Genomic DNA, 15,207 nt, shown 5'->3' with positions numbered 1-15,207 from the left:
TATTTGAAAGAGTTACACAGAGAGAGAAGGAGAGGTAGAGAGAGAGGACTTCCATCTGCTGGTTCACTCCCCAGATGGCTGCAACGATCAGAGCTGTGCTGATCCAAAGCCAGGAGCCAGGAGATTCTTCTGGATCTCCCACACGGGCACAGGGGCCTAAGGACTTGGGCCATCTTCTTCTGCTTTCCCAGGCCATAGCAGAGAGCTGGATTAGAAGTGGTGCAGCAGGGACTCAAACTGGTGCCCATATGGGATGCCGGGACGGCTGGCAGCATCCTTACCCGCTACACCACAGTGCTGGCCCCTCCAACTACTATCTTAAGCAAGTTTCACAGCAGGTATTGGTAAGCATTTTCACATAGGACCAAACAATGTTTTAGACTTTGTGGACAATATGGTGTATGGATGGAAAATATCTATGACTTTCAAATAAAATTTTATTTTTTAAAAAAGAGAGAGAGCTCTTTGATCTGCTGGTCACTGCCAACTGACTGCAATGGCCAGGGCTGAGCCAGGCTGAAGCCAGGACACTGAACTCCATCTGTGTCTCTCACGTGGGTTGCACGCATCCAAGCACTTGACCCATCATCTGCTGCCTCTAGCCTGCCATTAGCAGGAAGCTGGATCAGAACAGAGGCTAGACTCAAACCCAGCTACTCTGATACTTATAATGGTGACTGAACCCACTGCACCATAGCACCCTCCCTGAGTGCTCGGGTTGGATTCTCAGCTTCCTGCCAATGCATTGCCTGGGAGACAGTGGTGACCTCTCAAATAATTGGATTCCTGCCATCCCCGTGTCAGCCCTGAATTGAGTCCTGGCTCCTGGCTTCTACTTTGGTCCAGCTCCAGCTCTTGTATTTGGAGACTGAGCCAGAAAATGGAAGCTCCCTCTCTAATTATGTGTCTGTCTCAAGTAAATAATGTAAAACAATTTTTAAATTGAGTTCTCTTGTGCTATGTTTTCTAATTACAGCTATGGAGTTGGACCAATAGGGAATTAGGATCCCAAGGGGAAGATTTATATAACCTGTGTTTACCAAAAGGAGGCATAGGTATTAGAAACTCCATTTTTCTATAAAATCTCTGCAAGATTGCGGCCCTTGCTACAGTTTGAATAGCTCCACTGGTATCTCTAGAGTTATTTCCTTAAGTTTTAACATCAGTATTGGACTGCTACTGCTGCTGGACTACAATCTGAACTCAAAACCTTTCCCCACCACGAGTCAGCTGTACTCTCCATTACTCAATTGCAGCAGACAATTCTTTGTTCTAGAAGAGACTGCTCACATTCCTGTCTGGTTTCATTCACTTTATGCCTCATCATAGAATATGTTTTCCATCTCTGTCCTCTGTCACTTCAAGGCCAGCCCAAATGCTGCCTACTCTGTGATGTCTCCCCTGATCTTCCCCAGGAAAAATGAGCAGTATTTTCTTCTGTTCTCAGCTCCCACCCACACCCCACCCCACCCCTGGTCAAAATTTCTATAGCAAGCTATAAGAATGGGTGTGGAGACATTTTATTTGTCTATTTACTTAACAGCATCTAGTGCAGTCCTTGCAGAGCATGAACTCAAAACTTATTTTTGGAATAAAAACAGAAGTTAAATGAAGAATTCAAGTCTTTTTTTTTTAAAGATATATTTATTAATTTGGAAGAGTTACAGAGAGGGAAAGAGAGGGAGGGGTCTTCCATCTGTTGGTTCACTCCCCAAGTTGCTATAATGGCCAGGGTTGGGCCAGGCTGAAGCCAGGAGACAGGAGCTTCATCCGGGTCTCCCTTGTGGGTGCAGGGGCCCAAGCACTTGGGCCATCTACTGTTGCCTTCACAGGCCATTAACAGGGAGCTGGATCTGAAAGTGGAGCAGCCGGGACTTGAACTGGCACCCGTATGGGTTGCTGGTGCTGCAGGCAGAGGTTTAACTTACTGTGCCACAGCACCAGCCCCAGTATTTCCTGCTAAAACAACTCCAGGTCCTGGTGGACATGGATGTGTGTCTGTTCCTAAACGTGCAACTTCTTGCCCTTGCAGTGGTAGACATTGTTTATGCCACATGAACCTGCGGCATTCTGAGGCCCCATCTCGTTCAGGTTTTCTTTCTAAGTAGGCATGTGTAGCACTGGCTCATACTCATTATGAAGCTTGCTTGCCAATTTTCGTTTGTGACTCTTCATCCAAAGGCACAGGTTTTCTGTTATCAGCTACAAATTAGTCATAGGTTCTCTTCAATGATCTGAATGCAAGCATGTGCAAAAAATATTTCTATACATGTGCAGCCTTGGTGCTGCTGTGTATCCCACCTCTCCTTCGCAAGAAACACGGATCACCAATCCAGAAACCACTGCACAAGGCAGCCCCTTGCAGAATTAGCTGAGATGCTTTCTTATGTCATGCCGTGTCTTCGTCAAAACCAAAATAGATATTATTTGAAAATTATTAGGATTTTAAATGGAATGATTAAAACATTTTTTTAGGCCGGCACTGCGGCTCACTTGGCTAATCCTCTGCCTGCGGCACCAGCACCCCAGGTTCTAGTCCCGGTTGGGGCACTGGATTCTGTCCCAGTTGCTCCTCTTCCAGTCTGGCTCTCTGCTGTGGCCCGGGAGTGCAGTGGAGGATGGCCCAAGTGCTTGGGCCCCTGCACCGGCATGGGAGACCAGGAGGAAGCTCCTGGCTCCTGGCTTCGGATCGGTACAGTGAGTCGGCCGTGGCGGCCATTTGGGGGTGAACCAATGGAAGGAAGACCTTTCTCTCTCTCTCTCTCTCTCTCTCGCTGTCTAACTCTGCCTGTCAAAAACAATTTTTTTAAATATTTATTTATTTGAAAGTCAGTTACACTGAGAGAGAAGGAGAAGCAGAGAGAGAGAGAGAGAGAGAGAGAGAGATCTTCCATCCACTGGTTCACTCCCCAATTGGCTGCAATGGCTGGAGCAGTGCTGATCCAAAGCCAGGAGCCAGGCGCTTCCTCTGGGTCTTCCATGTGGGTGTGGGGGCCTGAGGACTTGGGCCATCTGCCACTGCTTTCCCAGGCCATAGCAGAGAGCTGGACTGGAAGTGGAGAAGTCGGGACTTGAACCAGCACCCATATGGGATGCCGTCACTTTAGGAGGCTGCTTTACCCACTATGCCACAGTGCTGGCCCCTAAAACTTTCGGGGGCCACCACAGTAGGCTAAGCCTCCTCCTGAGGCACAGGCATCCCATATAGGCACCGGTTCGAGTCCTCTTCCGATCCAGCTCTCTGTTATTGCCTGAGAAAGCAGTAGAAGCTGGCCCAAGCACTTGGGCCCCTGTACCTGCTTGGGAGACCTGGAAGAAGCTCCAGACTCCTGGCTTCAAATCAGCCCAGCTCCAGCCATTGTAGCCATTCGAGGAGTACACCAGCAGATGAAAGACCTTTCTCTCTGTCTTTCCCTCTTTGTCTGTAACCCTCACTTTCAAATAAATAAACTTTAAAAAACTTTCTAGTTGCTATGTTTTCAAAAGTAATAAACATTTGAAATTAATTTTAATAATTTTAATAGCTAACATATATATTTAAAAATCCTTTGAAAATGAAATCAATATAGAAATTAAGATATTTTGTCACTTCAAAACCAATGTGCAGTTTACACTTAAAACACATCTGAATTCAGATGAGATGGATTTCAGGTACCTGATAGTCATATGTACCTAGTAGCTACCACACGTCAGTTATATCTAATGTACAGGATTTTAAAAATATTTCTATTTTTTCTTTTCTTTTTTTTTTTTTATGAGAGAGAGGGGATTTTTAAAATCTAGAAACTATTCTTAGCTCAAGTTTTGTCTACCTCTGCTGTAGTCCACACGTGCTAGAATGATAAAGGTATTCTCTCTCTCTCTCTTTTTTTTTTTGACAGGCAGAGTGGACAGTGAGAGAGACAGATTTTCCTTTTCCGTTGGTTCACCACGCAATGGCCGCTTTCAATCAGCACCGCGCTGATCCGAAGCCAGGAGCCAGGTGCTTCTCCTGGTCTCCCATGCGGGTGCAGGGCCCAAGCACTTGGGCCATCCTCCACTGCACTCCCGGGCCACAGCAGAGAGCCAGACTGGAAGAGGAGCAACTGGGACAGAATCCGGCGCCCCGACCAGGACTAGAACCTGGGGTGCCGGTGCCTCAGGCGGAGGATTAGCCTAGTGAGCCGCGGCGCTGGCCCTATAAAGGTATTTTCAAAGCTGTGTCAGCCTTGGGTGGAGTGAATGAACTGGGGATTCTGAAGCTAAACAAGAGAAGAGCAGTTGCTGTTAATTTACTGGAACGATATCAATTATCTGTCTTCAAATATCAGAGAGAATATCACACAGTTCATTCTTTGTAATTCTAGAGAGCAAGCCCTATGGAAACTATTATTTACACAATATGGAGAGAGTGTTTGAAACAGGTAGATCTTCCTAAGAATGAAATGCATTATTTGCATGCATAAAAGATATAAGCAGTAATTTTTTTAAAGATTTATGTATTTATGTGAAAGGCAGAGTTACAGAGAGGCAGAGGCAAAGAGAGACAGAGGTCTTCCATCCACTGGCTCACTCCCAAAATGGCTGCAATGGCCAGAGCTTTGTCGATCTGAAGCCAGAAGCCTGGAGCTTCTTCTGGGTCTTCCACATGGGCTCAGGGGGTCAAGGACTTGGGCCATCTCCTACTGCTTTCCCAGGCCAAAACAGAGAGCTGGATTGGAAGTGTAGCAGCTGGGACTTCTGTGGCACCAACATCCCATATGGGCATCGGTTCAAGTTCTGGCTGGGCCACTTCTGATTCAACTCTCTACTAATGTGCCTGGGAAAGCAGCAGAGATGACCCAAGTGCTTGGGCCCCTGCTACCCATGTGGAAGATCCAGAAAAAGCCCCTGGCTCCTGGCTTTGGGGTGGCCCAGCCCTGGCCACTGGGGCCATTTGGGGAGTGAACCAATGGATGGAAGATCTCTATCTCTCTCAGTGTAACTCTGTCTTTCAAATACATTAAGTAAATAAATCCTTTAAAAAATTCCCTATTAAGAACAAAATGAGATATGTATAAGGATTTTCATAAGAATCTTCTCATAATAGCAAGTATGAACACATACTAAATGATCAGTGATGACAGAGTAAAGAAATGAGTCATGGTCTATTGAACGGAATGTACAGCCGAGACGGCTAGACACAGGACTCACTGAGTCAAGCCCCTCCCAATCTGGCAGATGTCCTTATCCTGACCTCACAATGGACATGCAGATAAGAATTTTAAAGCATAATATAAATATACTCAATATAGTCGAGTGAAATATACTAACAGGGGCTGGCGCTGTGGCGCAGTGGGTTAACGCCCTGGCCTGAAGCTCCGGCATCCCATATGGGTGCCGATTCTAGTCCTGGCTGCTCCTCTTCCCATCCAGCTCTCTGCTATGGCCTGAGAAAGCAGTGAAGATGGCCCAGGTCCTTGGGCCCCTGCACCCACGTGGAAGACCTGGAAGAAGCTCCTGGCTCCTGGCTTTGGATCAGTGCAGCTCCAGCCGTTGCGGCCATCTGGGGAGTGAACCAGTGGATGGAAGACCTTTCTCTCTGTCTCTACCTCTCTCTGTAACTCTGTCTTTCAAATAAATAAAATAAATCTTCAAAAAAAAATAATGTAGGAAAGAAATTTAAAAAAAGAACAAAGAACCGCCTCTGGGACCTTTAAGTAATACCAAATGCTAGACCATAACTGGAATCGGATAGAGTGAGGAGAAAGAGAATATAGTAGAAAAACAGTTGAAGACATACTGGCTTGAAAATATCTCAAATTTGTTGGAAGACAGAAACTCACAGGTACGGGTGTTTAGTAACCAACGAACAGAAGAAACATTAAGAAATGTGTAGCAAGGCACATCACTGCAGACCACTGAAATAAAGCGCAAATCTTGAACACAGCAAAATAAAAGCAGCGTGTGTATGTTGGAGAGCAGTGATCAGACCTCCCCAAGGAAAGGATGCAGACTGAAGGAGAGGATGAGGAGGATGGGAAGATGCTCACTGTGACCAGCTGAGCAGGATGCCTTGGTATTACCAGGGCCCAGCCCTCCTCCAGTGGCTGCAAATGAAAAAAAGAAAGACGTAGAACCTCTATTTAAATTTATAACCCAAGGATTGCGTGACTGGCGCAGTGGTTAAGATGCTGCCTGGGATACCCATGTCCCCTATCAGAGTAGCTAGATTTGAGTCGTCCTGGCTCTGCTTCCGAATGCAGCTTCCTGCTGACGCACACCCTGGGAGGCAGCAGGTGATGGCTCAGACACTTGCCACCCACTTGGATTGACTTCCTGCCTCCTGGCTTCAACCTGGCGCAACCCTGGCTGTCGCAGGCATTTGGAAAGTAAAGCAGGGAACGGGAGCTCTCTTTCTCTTTGTATTTCTGTCTCTCTGCATTTCAATTAAGTAAAGATAATATACAATTGAAAAATAAAAAATATTTTTTCTAGAACAGAAACATTTGAAACTCAATCTTAAAATGACGATTACCAGAAAAAATGGATCCAGACTAATGAACTTCAAGAAATATCTTAACATTATTTTAAACTTTAAAAATACAGGGCCCAGTACAAGCACCTACTAAAGCTTATTCTCCCTTTCTCTCTGTCTCTCTCTCTCTCACTGTCCACTCTGTCTATAAAAAAAAAAAAAAAAAAAGTCTTAAAAAAAAAAAAAAGGCCGGTGCCGCGGCTCACTAGGCTAATCCTCTGCCTAGCGGCGCCGGCACACCGGGTTCTAGTCCCGGTCAGGGCGCCGGATTCTGTCCTGGTTGCCCCTCTTCCAGGCCAGCTCTCTGCTGTGGCCCGGGAGTGCAGTGGAGGATGGCCCAAGTGCTTGGGCCCTGCACCCCATGGGAGACCAGGAGAAGTACCTGGCTCCTGCCATCGGATCAGTGCGGTGCGCCGGCTGTGGCGGCCATTGGAGGGTGAACCAACGGCAAAGGAAGACCTTTCTCTCTCTCTCTCTCACTGTCCACTCTGCCTGTCAGAAAAAAAAAAAAAAAAAGTCTTTAAAGCTTATTCTCCAGAATGCCAAACCTTTCACTAACTTGGTTCAGAGTTGCAGGGTTGTAAGTTACAACACTTCTCATAAACTATGCTAATATCCCTGTTTCCACAATGGTTCCTGGAATCCAGATAGGCAGTCACATGGTTCGTATTCCAGGTGCCCCAGTTTCCAGCTGTGCCAGCTTCGGCAAGTTGCTCAGAACCTCTGAGCGTCCTTTTACTCTCAGTAAAACGCAGAAGACAATACCTACCCTACCAGGATGTCCAGAGGCCTGAACGAGATGATGCCCAGCCTCTGGGACGTATTGGATACTCCGTAAGTGTCAGTGCTGGGGTTCCGTGTGCTGACTTCTCCCCTCACCGCCAGACTTGTAGTTAATAAATGATTCTACATTCTCCTCTGGGGATGGGACTGGTGGAAAAGCGCGCTCACAGGCGCGTGTGATAAATAGAAGTTGAAGCATGGAATGTCTGCTTTCATGTTGATGTCCATTTACAAGCGGGTTCTTATGATTTATGTTGTAGCTGTTGCAGGATGGAAATAGCTCTTAGCAGTAGGACGCCACCACCCAACTGAGGGCCAAGGAGCTGCCTTTGGCTAATGGATGGCGGCTCCTCTTCATAAAGTCCTTTTCTTCAGATGCCGCCTGTCGAGGATGAGCCTTCACACGTGCCATTAAGTGCTTATGTTGGCAATGACCCCACCTCTGAAACAGGCTTTTCTTTTGACCACAGAGCATGTGCACCAGTCTAAACACAGAGCCTTCGGGGTCTGGCCAGGTTCACAGGGTGGGCAGCTGTAATTCAGAGTCCACAGCACTATTTTGATTGAGGTGATAGGAAAGTAATGATTTAATCCCCATAATCATTGCTGTATTGTTGTCATGTCATATAACACTTTACATTTGTAGAGTAATGTATTTCAGCTTTTAAAAGTGATCTCGTGGGGCCAGTGTTGTGGCGCAGTGGGTTAAGCCATGGTCTGCAGTGCTGGCATGCCATATGGTTGCCAGTTCAAGTCCTGGCTATTCCTCTTTTGATCTCACTCCCTGCTAACGTTCCCCAGGAAAGCAGTGGAGGAAGGCCCAAGTGCTTGGGCTCCTGCATCCATGCAGAAGACCTGGAAGAAGCTCCTGACTTCAGATTGGCACAGCTCCAGCCATTGTGGCCATCTGGGGAGTTAACCAGCGGATGGAAGACCTTTCTCTCTCTGTCTCTCCCTCTCTCTATGACTCTACCTCTCAAATAAATAACATCTTTTAAAAAATTGTAGTCTCTAATGTGTCGTTATCTCTGTGTCTAACTCATAGCTCTAGTGGTATTTGACTTTTTCAACCTACAAAGAAATTTCACACACATTACCTCAAGTCTCCTCACAGCCCTCGTGTTAGATCTGCAGGGAAGCTATAGTTAGCCTGCAATACTTCAACAGCAATACCACAGTGCCCTTCCTCCTTCTCCTCTAGTTTTGGGGTCCCTACTGAGCCCACCATTATGCCTTAAATACGCCATCTTGCATCATTGTGGTAGAGTATTGAGACTCACACTTTGGGGCCAGCGCTGTGGCACCGCAGGTTAAAGATGCTGCCTGCAGTGCCGGCATCCCATATGGGCACCGTTTGAGTCCTGGCTGCCCCACTTCTGATCCAGCTCTCTGCTATGGCCTGGGAAGGCAGTAGAAGATAGCCCAAGTCCTTGGGCCCCTGCACCCACACGGGAGACTTGGAAGAAGCTCCGGGCTCTTGATTTCAGATTGGTGTAGCTCCAGCCGTTATGGCCATTTGAGGAGTGAACCAGAAGATAGAAGACTTCTCTCTCTCTCTCTCTCTGCCCCCCTCTCTCTCTGCTTCTGCCTTTCAAATAAATAAATAAATAAATCTTTTCTAAAAAAGGACTCACACTCTAAGGACGAAGGATATTAATTCAGAGAGGTAAATATCACAACTTAGAAACAGCACGTAGGCATGGGAACTCTGCTTAGGCATTGGTATGACTTTAAGTCTAAACTCCCATAAATGCCTTGTTTCCTGAGAAGAGCGAGCAGCCATATTAGACCAGAAGACATCTTCAATATGTGGATCACTTTCATTTTTTATAAAATCTCATATTCATTGTGTATATCACACTCAGTTTTCAGACTTAGTCTATGTGAAGTAAATTTTTTTTTTTTGACAGGCAGAGTGGACAGTGAGAGAGAGAGACAGAGAGAAAGGTCCTCCTTTGCCGTTGGTTCACCCTCCAATGGCCGCCGCGGCCGGCGCGCTGTGGCTGGCGCACCACGCTGATCCGATGGCAGGAGCCAGGTACTTACCCTGGTCTCCCATGGGGTGCAGGGCCCAAGCACTTGGGCCATCCTCCACTGCACTCCCTGGCCACAGCAGAGAGCTGGCCTGGAAGAGGGGCAACCGGGACAGAATCCAGTGCCCCGACCAGGACTAGAACCCGGTGTGCCGGCACCGCAAGGCGGAGGATTAGCCCAGTGAGCCGCGGCGCCGGCTGTGAAGTAAAATTAATAAGTTATTTGACTTTATTTCTTCTGGTTGAGAATATGTCAACATTGTAACAACCTGCTTCATTTGTGAAATATATGCATTGAGTCAGATGATTGCTAATGCCCCTTTCATCTTTTTTTTAAATCCTCTCAATTTCAGGGATGTACAGCATATACATGTATCCACCTGCCTATCTATGTATTAAGATTTATTTTATTTATTTGAAAGACAGAGTTACAGAGAGAGGTAGAGCCAGAGAGAGAGAGAGAGAGAGAGAAGATTTCCATTTACTTGTTCACTCCCCAGTTGGTCACAACTGTTGGAGCTGCATCCATCAGAAACCAGAAGCCAGAAGTTTCTTCTGGATCTTCCACATGGGTGCAGGGGCCCAAGGACTTGGGCCGTCTTCCACTTTTTCCCAGGCCATAGCAGAGAGCTGCATCAGAAGTGGGGCAGCCAGGACTTGAACCGGCGCCCATATGGGATGCCGGCACTGCAGGCGGCATCTTTAACCTGCTGTGCCACAGCATCGCCTCCCCCCTTCATCTTTGATATTCCTTTTAATCTTAACATTTTTGGATGCAAGGGTTTTCTGATTACTTTCTATAGGGTTATACGTGAATTCCAGTTGGCCAGCAGATGGGGCTCTTGATAACTGAATAGTTCTTAAGCTGTTTACCTGATCAGTTGTTTATCAGCTGTAAGAAGTATTTACTATGCAACTACTGCATGTGTCAGGCATTGGGCTAGATACAATCTTGATGCTGCTTTGGATTTATATAAGTATGTTTTTAAGTCTATCTCAAATTATTCTTTTCACCCGTGGTAGATATTTCTAAGGAATACTTATCCCTTTAGTTAAGAATCTTCTCCTTGTGGAAAATGGACTTCGATGGCTATAACCATTTCTTAATGCTAATTGCCATGATTTGAGACATGGAAGGAAGTGGCCTTGGCAGTGCAAGAACCCTTTGTAAACGAGCTGATAGATCTGATCTTCTGTGGCCTTTGAATGCCTTCCTGAAGCTCAGGACCTGGAAAATGTATTTTACTAGGGCTGTCAGGATCACCAAGAGGACGCAGAAGGCTTGGGAAGTTCAATAACATTTTCAAGTCATGTATCAGTTTTTAATACGTAATACCATCTTTTCCCCTCTTGGTAAAACTGAATGATGTTTTCCTTTTTTTAAAAAGGACTTTCTGGGGCCAGTGCTGTGGTGTAGTGGGTAAAGCCGCTGATTGCAGTGCTGGCATCCCATATGGGCACCGGTTTGAGTCCTGGCTGCTCCACTTCCGATCCAGCTCTCTGCTATGGCCTGGTAAAGCAGTAGAAGATGGCCCAAGTCCTTGGGCCCCTTCTCCTGTATGGGAAGACCAGAGGAAGCTCCTGGCTCCTGTCTTCGGATTGGTGCAGCTCTGGCTGTTGTGGCCAATTGGGGAGTGAACCAGTGGATGGAAGACCTCTCTGCCTCTCCTTCTCACTCTGTTAACTCTGACTTTCAAATAAGTAAATAAATATTTTTTTAAAAAAAGAACTTTATTTTTCTTTTTTAAAAAATTTTATTTAAGTTATACAAATTTCATGTATTTAATATATACAGATTTAGGAACATAGTGATATTTCCCACCCTACCCTAATGATGTTTCAAAAGCAGTAAATAGAAAATACAAATGTTGGCTGGCGCTGCAGCTCACTAGGCTAATCCTCCGCCTGTGGCGCTGGTACTCTGGGTTCTAGTCCCGGTTGGGGTGCTGGTTCTATCCCAGTTGCCCCTCTTCCAGGCCAGCTCTCTGCTGTAGCCCGGGGAGGCAGTGGAGGATGGCCCAAGTGCTTGGACCCTGCACCCCATGGGAGACCAGGAGGAAGCACCTGGCTCCTGGCTTTGGATTGGCGCAGCGTGCCAGCCGCCGCGGCCATTTGGGGGGTGAACCAATGGAAGGAAGATCTTTCTCTCTGTCTCTCACTGTCTAACTTTGCCTGTCAAAAAAAAAAAAAAAAAAAAAAGAAAGAAAAAAGAAAGAAAACACAAGATTTGTTTCCTCTTGGTTTCTGCCAAGGTTCTCTGTGGTTTTCCGGTGTCAGTTATGATCCCTTTATGAAGCGTCACATTCAGTGCGGGAGCGGGGTCATACTGGTAACTTTAACATTTCAGAGTAGTAGAGGCTTCAACATAGGTGCCACACTCGAGCTGGTAATCCCACGTCAAATTGCTTCAGTAAGTAACCCAATAAAAGATTCATCAACTATTTAGTAGCCTCTCAGAGACAGGCCAGGACAAAACACGAGTTCTTCCACTTACTAGACCTGAACATTCAATCCTTGGGACAAATCACGTCCCCCTTGTTGTAAATGCTCCCTTGCTGATGTAGGGAAAACATGATCACAGCCACTTTAGATTTAAACACCACCCTGGCCTCCAGGTGACCCTGGAGTTCATTCAAAGTCCTATGATAGGGCAAACAAAGCAGCTAGGGTAGCGTGATGGGGTCAGTACTGTGGCACAGTGAGTTAAGCCACTGCCGGCAACAACAGCATCTCATATGAGCTCAAGTTCAAGTCGTGGCTGCTCCACTTCCAATCCAGTTTCCTGCTAATGCACCTGGGAAAGCAGTGGAGGATGGCCAAGTGCTTAGGCCCCTGCGCTCATGTGGGAGACCCAGAGGAAGCTCCTGGCTTTAGTCTGTCCCAGCCCCGACTGTTGCAGCCATTGGGGAGTGAACCAGCAGGTGGTAGACCTTTTTTTTCTCTCTGTCTCTCCTTCTCTCTCTGTAACTTTGCCTTTCAAATAAATAAATAATTCTTTTTTTAAAAAAAGATAGCTTACTGCTTTAATTCGAGTCTCCTATTGTGCATACTTCTTATTTGATGCCTAGAAAGTGTCTTATGAATATTAATATTTCTTGAAAACCCAAGTGTATTCTGGCTGTCCATAAAATCCTTTACTTTGGCTACATGGCATGGAAATCCATATGTCTTGCAAGCACTTGAGACAACACCTCTGTCTGTAAGTCCACCCAGTCCATTTTCTTTAAAGATTTTATTTATTTGAGACTTAGAGTTACAGACAAAAGGAGAGACAGAAACGTCTTCCATCTGCTGGTTCACTCCCCAAATGGCCGCCGTGGCCAGCCGGCCAGAGCTGCGCTGATCTGAAGCCAGGAGCCAGGAGCTTCTTCCAGGTCTCCTACAGGGGTGCAGGGGCCCAAGAGCCTAAACCATCTTCCACTGCTTTCCCAGGCCATAGCGGAGAGCTGAATGGGAAGAGGAGCAGCTGAGACTAGAACCGGTGCCCATATGGGATGCAGGCACTGCAGGAGGCGGCTTTACCCGCTACGCCACAGCCCAGCCCCACCCTCCAATAAATTACACCCTATGTAATTAATCTTGGATCTGTCCTTTGTGTGCAGTCTTGTCATCTTCCACCTTTTGGCAGCCAGTTCTCATATGCCAGGATTTTTCCAAAACAACTGAGATTGAGTAACTTGCACGTGTCATCACAACACACTTGTCCCATGTCTGGGCCACATGGCTTGGTGTTTGCTGCCCCTGTGCCATGCCTGCTCAGCATTTTGACAAGCGCAGACAGATGGCACCTGAAAAGGCTGACTATCAGCTGCGTCTCCGGGTCCTTTGGGTGTAGCACAGGCAGACGATTTGCTCTTTCTTTCTGGACCCTCCAATCCACGTGAAAGTGTCACATAGCCGGCGCCGCGGCTCACTAGGCTAATCCTTCGCCTGGCGGCGCCGGCACACCGGGTTCTACTCCCGGTCCGGGCGCGGGATTCTGTCCCGGTTGCCCCTCTTCCAGGCCAGCTCTCTGCTGTGGCCAGGGAGTGCAGTGGAGGATGGCCCAAGTCCTTGGGCCTTGCACCCCATGGGAGACCAGGATAAGTACCTGGCTCCTGCCATCGGATCAGCATGGTGCACCGGCCGCAGCGCGCCAGCCGTGTCAGCCATTGGAGGGTGAACCAACAGCAAAGGAAGACCTTTCTCTCTGTCTCTCTCTCACTGTCCACTCTGCCTGTCAAAAAAAAAAAAAAAAAAAGTGTCACATAACCTGGTTGTAGGTAAGACATTAATAAGGAAGTTTCCTCAAGAAGCTCAGTTAGCGCCTCTTCCTCTGAGCATGCGCATCAGTGTTTCTGAACAGACAGGGATAACAAGGGAGAGGAAAGTGCTGACTCATTGGTCCTTTTAACCCTTTAAGCTCCCAATTCTCCTTGATTTTCTTTTATTGTTGCAAAAGAAAGTAATAAAAATATTTACTGAGCGCTTACTCTGTGCCATGCATTGTTCCACCTACTTACCATAATTAACTCGCTGCATGCTCACAGAAACGCAGGAGGTAGTGCTGCGAAGCGCTTTTGGTGTAAGAGGAACCTGAGGATCAGACAGATGCTGTCACTTGCCAAAGGTTGCCACCGGCAAGCCTACAGGCTGGACCCAGGGCCTGTACTCTTACCCGCAATGGAGACTTCTAGGAATGTGTCCTTACTGGGTCTCGAAGGAATAGGAATCTTTTAATTTTTATTAAAGAAGAGTCTACTAAATCAGAAAATGTTAAAACTCAGGGTCTGCATCTTTTTCTTATTTCTTGACAAAATTTCCTGCATGATACTTCAAGCTAAATATTCACACTGATCTATTGCAGCACTTACTGTATTCCATCAGTTTAGTCTGGTTTGTCTTTGCATCTGAGAAACATACACAGTGTTTAGCCTACAACGAATTATAGCAATAATATATACATATATAATAACAATAATACATACAATGACAGGAGGATAAATCAGGAAATTTGCTCATGTAGGAAGCTCAAGACTTTAGCAATAGGGCCAGCGCTGTGGCATAGTGCGTTAAAGCCATGGCCTGCAGCGCGGGCATCCCATATGGGTGCCAGTTTGAGTCCCAGCTGCTCTGCTTCCAATCCAGCTCTCTGCTGTGGCCTGGGAAAGCAGTGGAGGATGGCTCAAGTGCTTGGGCCCCTGCACTGCGTGGGAGACCTGGAAGAAGCACCTGGCTCCTGGCTTCGGATCAGCGAAGCTCTGGCTGTTGCGGCCATTTGGGGAGTGAACCATCAGATGGAAGAACCTCTCTCTCTCTCTCTCTGGCTCGACCTCTCTCTGTAACTCTGACTTTCAAATACATAAAATAAATCTTAAAAAAAAAAAAAAAAGACTTTAGCAACAAGGTGAATTTAGAAAAGTGGGGAAATAGAGACCCTTTACTAAACTGGTAAAAGATTCCTGTAATGTGAGTAGTGCTAATTAGTCATTTTGGATCATAAGTCAAGAAACTGTGTGGTAAAACTAAAAGTTTGAGAGCAGCCAGCTACAATCAAGATGCCTGGAGATTGTTTCCTTGGGCTGTGGATGGTCCACAGGTGGACAGGGAATTGAACAGGGAGCATTAGCTTGGACCATAATAGAAGCTCCCTCAAACCAAGATTTCTTTTTTCTTTCTTGCTTTCTTTTTTTTAAGTTTTTTTTTTTTTTTTTTAAATTTTACTTGAAAGGTAGAAGGCAGAGTTACAGAGAGAGAGAGAGAGAGAGAGAGAGAGTGAGGTCTTCCATCTGATGGTTCACTCCCCAGATGGCTGGAAAATGGCTGGAATATCTGGGTAGGGCAAGGCCAGAAGCCAGGAACTTGAACTCCATCTGGATCTCCTATATGGTGTCAGGGCCCCATGTGTTTGGGCCA

This window comes from Oryctolagus cuniculus, chromosome 8, assembly GCF_051225735.1.
Source record: "Oryctolagus cuniculus isolate XC-2025 breed Fujian yellow rabbit chromosome 8, ASM5122573v1, whole genome shotgun sequence".
NCBI classification, from domain to species: Eukaryota; Metazoa; Chordata; class Mammalia; order Lagomorpha; family Leporidae; genus Oryctolagus; species Oryctolagus cuniculus.
The sequence above is the reverse complement of the archived record's forward strand: the minus strand, read 5'-3'. Positions refer to the sequence as shown.